An 11,523-nucleotide genomic window follows, 5' to 3' on the forward strand; every position below is an offset into this window, starting at 1 on the left:
TCCTGACCCCATAACAGCATTACAGGCATAAGCCATTGGCAACCAGCTGGGAAAAAATACTTTGGCATTGCTATGTCAACCCTACCTACTTGTGAATTTTATCAATAACAATGTTGTTGTATGTCAGTTATACCCCAATGAAAAGTTGAAAAAATAAAAAATAAGAACCTGCAAAGAATTGCACTGACCCAGGAGAATTCTCAAATTCTCAAATAATGAGTGACTGAAAAGACAATGAGGAGAAAAAAAGCACAAAAATATTAACAGAAGTGGTGACTTTAATAAAGAAGTATTATATACATAAATATACGTTAAAACACAATTCAATTATACAACAATTTGAAAATAATCAAATTACCTTGGAAATTTTTAAAAGAAAGCTGGGTGCGGGTGACTCACACCTATTATCCCAGCTGCTCAAAAGGTAAAATCTGAGGATCACAGTTAAAAGCCAACCAGGGAAGGTAAAGCCAAAAGAATCTTCAACTGCGCAACCAAAAGATAGATGAGAAAAAGGTATAGGTTAACTGGTAGAGGGCCACCTGTGAAGAAAACTACTAAGCAATACACTGATATTAGCCAGAGCAGCAAATTCTCCAATTAACCACCAAGAAAAATACAAGTGGTATTGTGACTCAGTGTTAGTGCTGTCATTGTGCAAAAAAGATGAAGGATAGTGCTGGGGACTCAAGTTCAAGTCCTACGACTGACAAAATAGCAACAGCCTAAAGCTTTGACTTCAAGCTTCATTATCAGCATGAAAAACTGGTACAAAAGATTCTAAATCTGCTGTTAGAGGCAGGGTTCAGTTGATAAAGCACCATCCAATAAGCTAAAGTGTTGGTACCAAGTTACCTAAAAAGGAAAAGGAAAAAAGGTTCTAAGTATAAGGTAGAATTACACACTTACAGTTACAAATGTTATGAACTCCAAGCAGGAGACAAAATTCAAAGCTGTCCTACTGTAACCAAATTGTCAAAACAAGTAAATAAAAATTGTAGAAAGCAGGGCTTGGAGTCTGGCATAGTAGTAGAGTGCTTGCCAACTATGCACAAAAACCAGGGCTCAATTCCCCCATACCACATACATAGAAAAAGCTGGAAGTGGTACTGTGGATCAAGTGGTAGAGCTCAGGTCTTGAGAAAACCCAAGGACAGTGCTCAGGCCCTCTGTTCAAGCGCCAGGACTGGCAAAAAATGTAGAAATCAGGGTGAAAAATGAGATACATTGATGAAAGAGGCTTGACTGAAAAGGCAAACTTTAGAAATAAACAGAATTGTAAAATGAGTTCCATGCATGCCTATTATGGATGAGTGTGCACACTTTAATACAATTGATTAATTGGATCTAATTGTGCTAACATGCTCTGGGAATTTGAGAAGTTTCAGAAATAATGTAAGTATATTATTCCCTGCTGACAAAATGAAAACCCAGCTCAGGAAAATACCAATATATTCTGATGTAGTTTCATGGGATTGATAAAATGTTACAAAAGAACATTTAATTTTGTTGCTCTGTAATTTCAGGCAACTGGGACCAATGAAGGTTGTGAGAACAAGAGGAGTGGTGGATATGGTTTTTTGATCTTTGCTTTGTTGCATTTGTATCAGGAGCATGGATTAAAGAGCAACATTTATGTGCCCTGATTAACCAAGACACAGAAGCTGAGTGAAGACCAATATATAGTGGTCACTCAGCCCAGTAGTACATGGAAATTTCTCACACCCATCACATCCCACACTCTGCCACTTATACAGTGAGAGCCTTTCACCAGTTGTTTAGATTCTCAGTACAAAAGTTAACGCATAGGTAAAACAGAGATTGGAATAGCATCCATTTCATAGGCTGCTCCAGGATTAAGGTAGGAAACACTGGCCTGACTGTTAGAAAACTGAGTCACCAGGGTATTACAAAAAAAAGAGCAGAAAGCAAACTCAACAGACCCATTGGATTTTAATAGAAATTTGAACTGGGATGGCACAGTGACTTGAAGAGAGTCAGGACACAGGATGAATAATGGGGTGGAGGGACTTTAATACAGTCATGGGTGGGGGCAGGGTACCTGGTAGGTGGGGGGTTCAAAGGCTTTGCCTAGTTTAAGGTCCAGGTCTGGCTCCAGGAACCTATTGTTTGAGCAAGTCTCCTGTCCTGCCTGCTTGCAGGAACTCTGGAGGTAGGAGGTGGAAGAGAGAGGGTTTTCATAGTTAGAATAAGTGTCTAGGCTACAGACTGGGATGGGGAAACTCTACAATTCCCCACCCCCGTGGGGGAGGGCAGTGAGTGGGCCTAGCCAGGGGAGCAACATAAAGTCATGAGAACAGCAGAATCTCACCCTGACTTCCACTGTCAGTCTTTGCATGTATGTGACAAAGACAAGGGCAGTGTGTTTGGGGCAAACATCAAACACAAACTAAGCTTCCCTTCAAAGTCTCTGAAGACAGAAACTAGGTGACTGAAATTTGCTAATGGGCTTCTCCTCCAGATAGTGAGCCAGCCTGAACCCAGTGAAGAAATGCTATGGGGTCAGGAGGAGGGGATTCCACATCCCTCCAGGTGGGGATTCCACATACCACCAGAGTCCACCACACAGAAAAGGTGAATTTATTGGGGAAGTAGATGGTGAACTGACCAGCCAGGGACAAAGTGCGGATTCGGGAGCTGAGACTGTGACCCTGAGCAGCCCATGCAGTCGAACCTGGCCACACACAGGTGGCCAATGGGATAGTTACATACACAGAGGGACCATAGCCAGCTCCAGCCACACGCAGGTAGCCAATAGGGTTACAGCCCAGTGTTTGAATTTACCTATCACCTCAGTTGGAGTTGGCTTGCAAATTGGGCAGGTCGCCACAAAAAGAAGGCCCACCCCCACACAAGCGAATATCCCTCCTTTTAGGGGGTGGGGAGAAGGTCAAGGGCAAAGGTGGCTGGGCTGTGTTGGACCTTCCAAAATGGGGTGGGGAACTCTTAGGCATTCCAGATGGCCCCAGTCCCTGCTCCCCTTAACACTCCCTGCTCCCCTGAACAGAAATAGGGTCAAGAGTCAAAAAATTAGAGATTCACAGAAAGGTTACAGCCTGCACAATTTCCCACTGCATGGGATTTGCTTGTTTCCACAGGTGGATATAAATGGATGGAGGAGAAAAGGATGAGGAAGACTCAAGGGAAAGGAGGGGAAGGGATGGTATCATCCTTCATTCAAAGAAACCAAGCAAACCGCACACAAAGACTTCAGTGTATCACTTAAAAATTGAGTTTGGAGAGGGGGACTCAACAAAAACAAGGCAGTACAAAAATTGAGAGAAATAAACAAAGACTGCCACTCCGGCAGACTGTGGTCACATGATGTCTGAAAGAGATGAATTTTCAGCATGAAACCCAGGAGACACTATGTTGGGAAGGAACTTAGGGAGAGCAAAGTCTGGAAGAGAAAAACTGGGAGAGAAGGAAGGAGGGGTGTTACTGATAAAAAAAATAAATGTACTCTTTACTTGGCAACTGTAACTATAAGCCGTTTTTACATGCCTTTTCCAGTAAAAAAATTCAAAAATTAAAAGATAGAGCACTTTATTTAGGTGTGTGGATAGCTCTGACAGAACTATGGAGACAAAGCCATACAAGGATCAAAGTGAGAAGAACTCTGAGGAGCAGAAAGCCCTGGAACCTCAGACCTCAGTCGCTTCCCATGAACTCCTCTGAGATTTGTAATCACTCCATGCACGTGGTGAGAACTGCCAAGCTTTATCAACATGATTTTAGCAAGACTTCACTAAATCGAAGGAGATTGCATCTGACTAGTTTTAAGAAGAGAGGAAACATCGGTTGCTCAGCAACCAACTCATGGCAGCAAAGATCAGCCACTCCAAACTCCGTAATTCATGAATGTGTCCCAACACTGCTGTGGAGGTGGAAAATACCTTTCCAGAGCTGACCTGGAACCATCAAAATACACTTGCTACACTGGAAGCACAGCACAGAATTGGGAGGAATGTGTTCATTCCGTGGTTAGGCTCAACTTGGCTCCCAAGAGGGTCTTCAAAGGGATGAGAGAAATCTCACTCCTGACTCTACATTCCATTTCAGCCAGCAGGTACCACAAGTGCTTCGGGGATTTTCTTCAATTAGGACTATGTGACATGCTCGCAGATGATGCTCTCAGATGGTGATTTGAAGAGCCCTAAGATCCTAAACCCCAGGAAATAAAACAGTGCCTCTTAGGGTTGAGTTGCTTTGGAGAATGGTGAAAAATACCCAGAGAGCTCATGATCGTTGGGCCACAAAACCTCTAGTCATAAGAGTGAAGGGCACCTATTCTCAGGATGGAACTCAGAAGCACAGACTAACACTGTGTTCCTGATTAGATGGAAACTAGAAGGCCTAGTGGGTAGCAGAAAGAAAGGTCACTGACCTTCAAAAACCAGCTTAGCAAGCACCCTGTCAGGACAGTGGGAGATGAGGGCAGGAATCTATTGTATGCACCACTGACTGTGAGCCAGGCACTGGTAAGGAACATCAACAAATTGTCACAATCTGAGCTAATAGTTAACTCCTTGTACAGATAAGGACTCCAAGGCTAGAAAGAACAAATGAAGGAAAGCAACTTGAGCAAGGGAGGCAAAGACAGGAAGCCATGGCCCCTGGGGCCTCTTCAGCACCTCCTTACCAGCCCCCTCCTGCACACCAGATACACTGTGAGGAAGCAGGAGCTAGGTGGATTTGAAGATTGCACTGCAAGGTGAATTGGTTCCCAGAGAGACAGTATCTGACAGGCCATATTGAAACCATCAAACACTTCCACTGAGCTTCCTTGCTACCAAAGCAGAGTCAGAATGAGAGTCCTTTACCAGGAAGGAAATATAAAAGAATCTTTGAAATTCACAGCCCATCATGGAACATAGAGGACTGACTGTTTGCCTTTGGAATTGGGATTGGAAGGCTCAGAGTGTGTGTGTGTGTGTGTGTGTGTGTGTGTGTGTGTGTGTGTGTGTGTGTGTGTGTGTGTGTGTGTGTGTGTGCCAATCCTGGAATTGAACTCAGGGCCTCAGTGGGTTCCCTGTACATTTCTGCCTGAGTCACAGTTCCACTGCTGGCCCTTTCCATTGGTTAGAAAATATGAGTCACAAGGATTTTCCTACCCAGGATGCCTTCAAACTGGAATCCTCAATTTGTAGCCTCTTGAGCAGCCAGGATTATAGAAGACAGCGCATGGCATGCTGATCCAAGGTCTTTTTCTTACTGTACCTAACGCACGTTCCAAATTCTAGCAATATATCAGAAGTGGCACTACACTGGCTTCTACACGTCACAACCACCCTGAAGCTAGAACATCACCTATTGTGAACCAGTTTGTGGACCCTGAGTGACAAAGAACAAAGGATCCAAAAAGTTATCCACTTCACTGAAAGGGAAGGGGAAAAGGACAGAGCCAGGGAAGGGAATTGGAGATGACAAATTCTGCTCCTGTCCCTCTTTTAATTACCTGCAGAGGTGACTTAGGTACGTGTCTATGAGGAAGGGCATGTGGGAATGGACCCCAGAAGGATGCACAGTGAGTGGCAGCTATACTTTATATTGTAACCCAAATATAGTGGCAAAAACAACATAAAAGTTACTCTTTCTGTGCTACTACAGAAACAAATGTTCTTGAGCTGGGGATTGCTTCACAGTACTGTGTGGTGTACTTGAGTTTGTGTTCTATGAGACATTCTGAATGCGTGCCTGTTTTAAACTCCTCCTTCGTGGATAAAAAGGGAGAAAATTTTCAGGTACTTGGATGCCCTCAGGAGCGCTGCTGGGATGGGGGCATGGCCGGAGAGTACCAGCCAAACTCTTCTAAGACAACTTCTTCAGCCCAGGGTATAGAATGGGAGAGGTAGGAAGGAATCAGGGACAAGGGCCACATCATGAAGTTCCCGACAGTGAAGCCACATGGAGCAAGTCTGCCCTGCTTCTGAAGTGAAATGCACAGCTACTCTGGGTTCCAAGAAGTGGGGAGTGGGGGCAAAGACAGTTTTCTTCACTCAGAAAGTCGCTTCTAGCTACAAGATAGTGAGGTGGAGGAAAGGTTGGCCACTGGCTGTGGAGGCACTACAGTAAGTGCAATGCTGGATTCCAGGGGACTTTTAGAGATTTACCTTGGCTTTGGGAAAGTACAGGCAATAGGAAGTGCTGAGTGATGCGCAGGTGAAGGGAAGGCCATGTGGAGAGGCTGGCAACAGGGGTGACTTTTCACATTTATTTCACTGCCATAGTCAGATCACTGCTGCCTGATTCCAGATTTTTGGGTGAAAGCTGGTGGGCAAGGCAGAAAGTTTGGGAGATCTGAGGAGGAGAGGGGACAGACTCCACTTTGTCCCATGAAGGGGCACACAGGAATCAATGCTTTGTCAAGCAGAAAAAGTATGAGTTCATCCGTTAGCCTCATTTTCCCTCATGCCCAGCCACATCCCCATATGAAGTCAGGACCATGTACTGTTCCCTGCTCAAAGTAACTCTCCCACTTTTCTTAGCATACTGTTGGCCAGTCTCGCTAAATGAACATATCCAGGTATGCAAATATTCTATAGAAATATATATGCATGTGTATGTCCATATTTATATCCATAGATGCTGCTTCTGTATGTCAATGTTAGCATAATACTCCACAGATGACCATAGTTGACAAAGGCAGACTGTGTGCAATGTGCACATTTATTTCATCTGTGTCTTGTCCACTGTGGACTGCTCTGCGATCAGTATGGCTGGGGCACGTCCAGAGGTCCCGAAGATCTCATTTCTGTAGGAGCACGTCCTAATCCATTTCTGAATCCCATGTCTGTCTCTCCCAAGTGTTTGCTGTTAAAGGTTCCACCAGATCTTTGGGAAAGTGGTTGCATAGATTCAGCACAACTTAATATTCAGTGTTGATTTGTTAAGTAACAAGAGCATGAACCAACACTTCCCAGGGCCCCTTAAATCAAGCCTATGGCTGAGTTGTTGTTGGCCTGAACCCCATAATGGTTTTTTATTTTTGAGGACTGGGGAATGGAGTGAGAATTGGTGTGAAACCACAAATGGTTCCTATGCTCCCCCAAACAGCTGGGTTTCCATTCTCCATTCCCCTAAGTAGCCTCCCTGGAGCTGTGGCAATGAAAAATTCATGGGAGGGAAGAGGATTCTTTAAGTGGACTTCTTTGGTGATTGGGCTCAGTTCTGCCAAGAAAAGCCACCACTGATGCTCCATCCCCTTCCTTCTTCAATTCTTTCTACAGATTCTTTTTCTATGAACCCAGTCCCTGCTCTTCAGGCTTCACAGATGTGATACCAAGAAGATTTTGGGCCATGGGAAAGAGCTTGGCAGATCAAGCTTTGAAGGCAGATGTTCACTTGTATTTTTTAAATGTGGTACCAGGGTTTGAACTCAGAGATTGGGGATTGGTCGGCAGGTGCCTTACTACTGAACCTTGTCTGCAGGCAGTTCTTACACTTGTCCTTGGGAAAAGGTTCTTGCTTCCCTGGCCTCCTGTCTGGGTCCTGCCCTGCCTATTTACACCTCAACAGAAGCCAGGATGACAGATAAATCCCAGGCATCAATCTATTGGTCAAGAAAGGATCTTGTCATACCCCTACACACACACACACACACACACACACACACACACACACACACACACACACCCATCAGGCTAGCCTCAAATTGCAAATCTCCCTATCTCAACCTCCTAGGTAGCTCTGAGTAGAGACATAAGCGATAACACTTCATTTGAATATCTGTGTTTGTAAAGCTCTCCCCCTACACACACACACACACACAAACACACACACACACACACACACACACACACACACACACACACACACACCTATCAGGCTAGCCTCAAATTGCAAATCTCCCTATCTCAGCCTCCTAGATAGCTCTGAGTACAGACATAAGCAACAACATTTCATTTGAATATCTGTGTCAGAAACCATGAGAAAGTCAAGCCCAAAGCCACAGTTGTTCTTGTCTCCCAAGCACATGCAGCTAGGAACACTGAGGGGCTGGCCTGAATGGGAAAATTGTAGGTAGACGTGCAGGACCTTGGGGACAAGGTCTGGTTGCTCTCTGGCGGGCTTGTCCTCTTCAACCCAGCTTCTAAATGACACAGAGTTTTAGGGAGGAGCCCTGCACTCCGTTCTCCTGGCTGTTTTGTCTCCTGCAGATCTTAAGGAGACTTGGGTCTTTAAAAGCTTGCTTTTGGTGGCCTGTGCATGTCCTCATTCTCCAAAAGGACCCCAACATGTGCAGATGACAAAGGGGCACTAGTAATTTAACGTTTGTAAACAGAAGCTCTGTATACCACTTCAGAGAACACTCCAAACCCCTGGGCACACACACCTGACAGTGTGGTTCTCCATATCTATCCCACATTCTCCCGTCATTTCCCACAAGCACACATAGCAACTCCACAGAGAGGAAGAGCAGCAAAAAATGCCCGTCCTAATCATTAACATCTGAAGGTCTCTTGTGAAATGCCTTTATTTCATCCCCAGGGCTGTCTCTATGTCTCTACCAAGGAAAGAGTACCATGTGACTCCTGCCGCATCTTCACATTGCTGCCTGCACTCTGAGTCAAGGCACAGACTCTGTCAGGTGGCTGGAAGCTCCCAGAGTCTCCCTGCTTTCAATGGTGCCCTTCGCACTTCATACTTTCCACCCACGGTAGCCAGATAGAAATGATTGAATACCAATTAGATCATGCCACTGGCTTGATTCAACCTTTCCACGGTTGCCCTTCTTGTGTGACTATCAGGAATCCCAGCACCTTCCCCCCTTGTTCCTTCCCTCTGTGTCCCCTCTGTCAGTGCCCCACCCCCAGTTTGTGACATACAAAGAGCTGGGGAATCTCAGCTCCTGCTGCTAGATAGGTTCCTTGTAAGACTAGCAGCTTATTATTGTCTTCAGAAAGGCCTTCCTGCCCAGGTCCCAGCTGCTGCTGTGTCCCTTCCCTGGCTTCCTGGGGAAGTATGCACCAAACTACCTTGTTCACACTGCTGGGAGTTCACAGCAATCTGGACTTGCTACCTTTCCCAAGGAGCTTCTAGGCTGCCTTCCCTATACACTGCCAGTGTATAGCAGGCCCTCTATAGAAACTTAAGGAATCACTGAATGAACCTATGAACGAATAAAGAAGCAGGAGAAATAGTGCATTCTCCTACAAGAAAGACACTCTCCAAGGGCTGGGATGTAGCTCAGTGGAAAGCACTTGCCTAGGAATTGCAACGTCCTGGGTTCAATGCCCAGTATCAAAGAAAAAAAAAGAAGACAAGAAAAGACCCCAAAAAAGAAAGGTACTCTCCCACCCTTCAGTGATACCGCAGTACCTTCTTTTTTTTTTTTGCCTGCCTCCCATTGTATCACACTCAATGCTTTCAATGTCTGGTGGCAGAAACTGCCCACCACTACCTGATTCTAACAACGGAGGTGCATCCTGCATGCAGGACTTGGAGCAGAGTCCCCAGGCACTACCCTGGTCATTTTGCTGTTCAGGCTGTCCCCTCATTAATGAGCTCAGTGTAGCCTGTCTGCTTTCACTGAGCCCTGGGCTTCCTGTGTCCTTATTCCCACCGTGACTCACCCCCACCTCCCACACAGCTCCCCCACTGATCCTGTTACAGAAGTTGTCCTCAAGCGCCCACTAGCTCAGGAGGACCTGGTGAAGATGGACTCAGCACCAGCCCCTGTTCCTAGCCCTTATTTCACCTTTCCTTACCTTAGCATGGAGGACACACGGGGTGCTTGTTCCCTGTTGACAGGTTGGGAGAAGGAGGCAGGGCAGAAGAGGAGGGAGAGGGGCTGAGGGTGCCTCTTGGATCTTCAACTTGTAGAAGGCTTGGGAGGCCTCTGGACTTCAGGTGCTGCACACAGACTCCCTTGGCCCATCTTTGCCTAGTGCTCCTGAGGCTGGTGGTAGGCTTTCCAGCCCAGGTCGTGCTCCCAGGAGCAGGTCAGGTCTTGCCTCTTTCCTGCTGTGTCCTTGCTTCCCTGGGGAATGTCCCTGTCCCTATCCATATGGGTGTCAGGGCCTTGTAAATGAACACAGAATCTCTCTTTTTGATGAGGGTTGTATAGGAGGGAAAGAACTGCAAAGAGGCAGGGGGAGGGAGGGAGGGAGAGAGAGAGAGAGATAGACAGAGAGAGAGAGAGAGAGAGAGAGAGAGAGAGAGAGAGAGAGAGAGAGAGAGAGAGAGAGAGAGAGAGACTCAGAAAATGGCTCATCAAGCTGGCTGCTTGGGGAACCTGGGAATCTCAGCATCCAGAATCCAGTGGGAAGGCTTTCCAAGGTGCTGATGGCACTGGCAGTGTGTGTGTGTGTGTGTGTGTGTGTGTGTGTGTGTGTGTGTGTGTGTGTGTGTGTGTGGTCACCTCTCCACACCCCCCCTCCCCAATGTGAGCCATCCTTTTCCTTGGCTTTGTTGAGGCCAGGCATCTAAACAAGATGCACATCTTCCCGGCCCCTCCTCGCTCTTGCAAGGCCCTTGATTTCATCCTGGAATGTGTCATCCAGGAGAGAGGGCCACCGCCCCCCCCAGCACGCCCTCCATCTACCCACCCCCACCTTTCCACTGCCAGGTCCCCCAAAGCGTTGGGTTCTGCAGGGTGGCACCCTTTCCCTGGCGTCCTCCCAGGAAGCAGGCAGGCAACAACCCGAGGCGCCCAGCTCTGTCACCCCACCCACCTTCTCCCCCCAACCCCCTCCGGGCCTCCCACTCGTCCCCCCTCCCACCGCCCGCGGCCCCGCAGCCCCGCAGCAGCCACTGGGGGAACCAAAGAGACACAAGCTTTCCCAGCTGCCCGGACCACAGACGCCAACACCCCCGCCCCCCGCCTCACGCCGCCCTCCCGCCTGCGCCCCACACTCTAGCCCACGACCAAGCCAGTGGCAGCAGCGGCGGCGGCGGCGGCGGCGGCGGCAGCGGCGACAGCGACAGCCACAGCAGCTCTTGCAGCAGCAGCAGCCGCAGCAGCAACAGCAGCGGCGGCGGTGACAGCGGCTGCAGGCGGCTGCGGGAGTCGCAGCGGCGCGCTCCAGGCAGCGCTCGCCAGCCCAGGTGACTCGCTCTCTCCGGTCGGGCCGGCTCCCGGGACCCCCGCTCGCGCCCCCGGCCCGGGTTCCCGCGCCCACCGGCCCTCCCGCTCTCTCGCCCTCCCCTCCCCTCCTCTCCGGCCCCTCAGGTCTCGGCGAGGGAGGTCGCGGTAGCGGCCCGGCGGCAGCGGCGACCGTGGCGACGGCGGCGACCGTGGCGGCGGCGGTGGCGGCAGCGGCGGCGGCCGCGGCGGCCGCGGCGGAGGCTGCGGCGGCGACCGTGGCGGAGGCGGTGGCGGAGGCCTCCGTGGCGGAGGCGGAAGCTGAGGTGGAGGCTGAAGTGGAGGCCGAGGCCGCGGCCGCGGCGGCGGCGGCGGCCGAGGCCAGCCTGGGGGAGGTGGCGGAGGCCGGCGACCCGCTAGCGGCCGCCACGGAGGAGGCCGGTGCGGCGGCGCCCCCCTTCGGGGAGGCCCGGGTG

This window comes from Megascapheus bottae, chromosome X (assembly GCF_031878675.1).
Source record: "Megascapheus bottae isolate mThoBot1 chromosome X, mThoBot2.hap1, whole genome shotgun sequence".
Taxonomy (NCBI): Eukaryota; Metazoa; Chordata; class Mammalia; order Rodentia; family Geomyidae; genus Megascapheus; species Megascapheus bottae.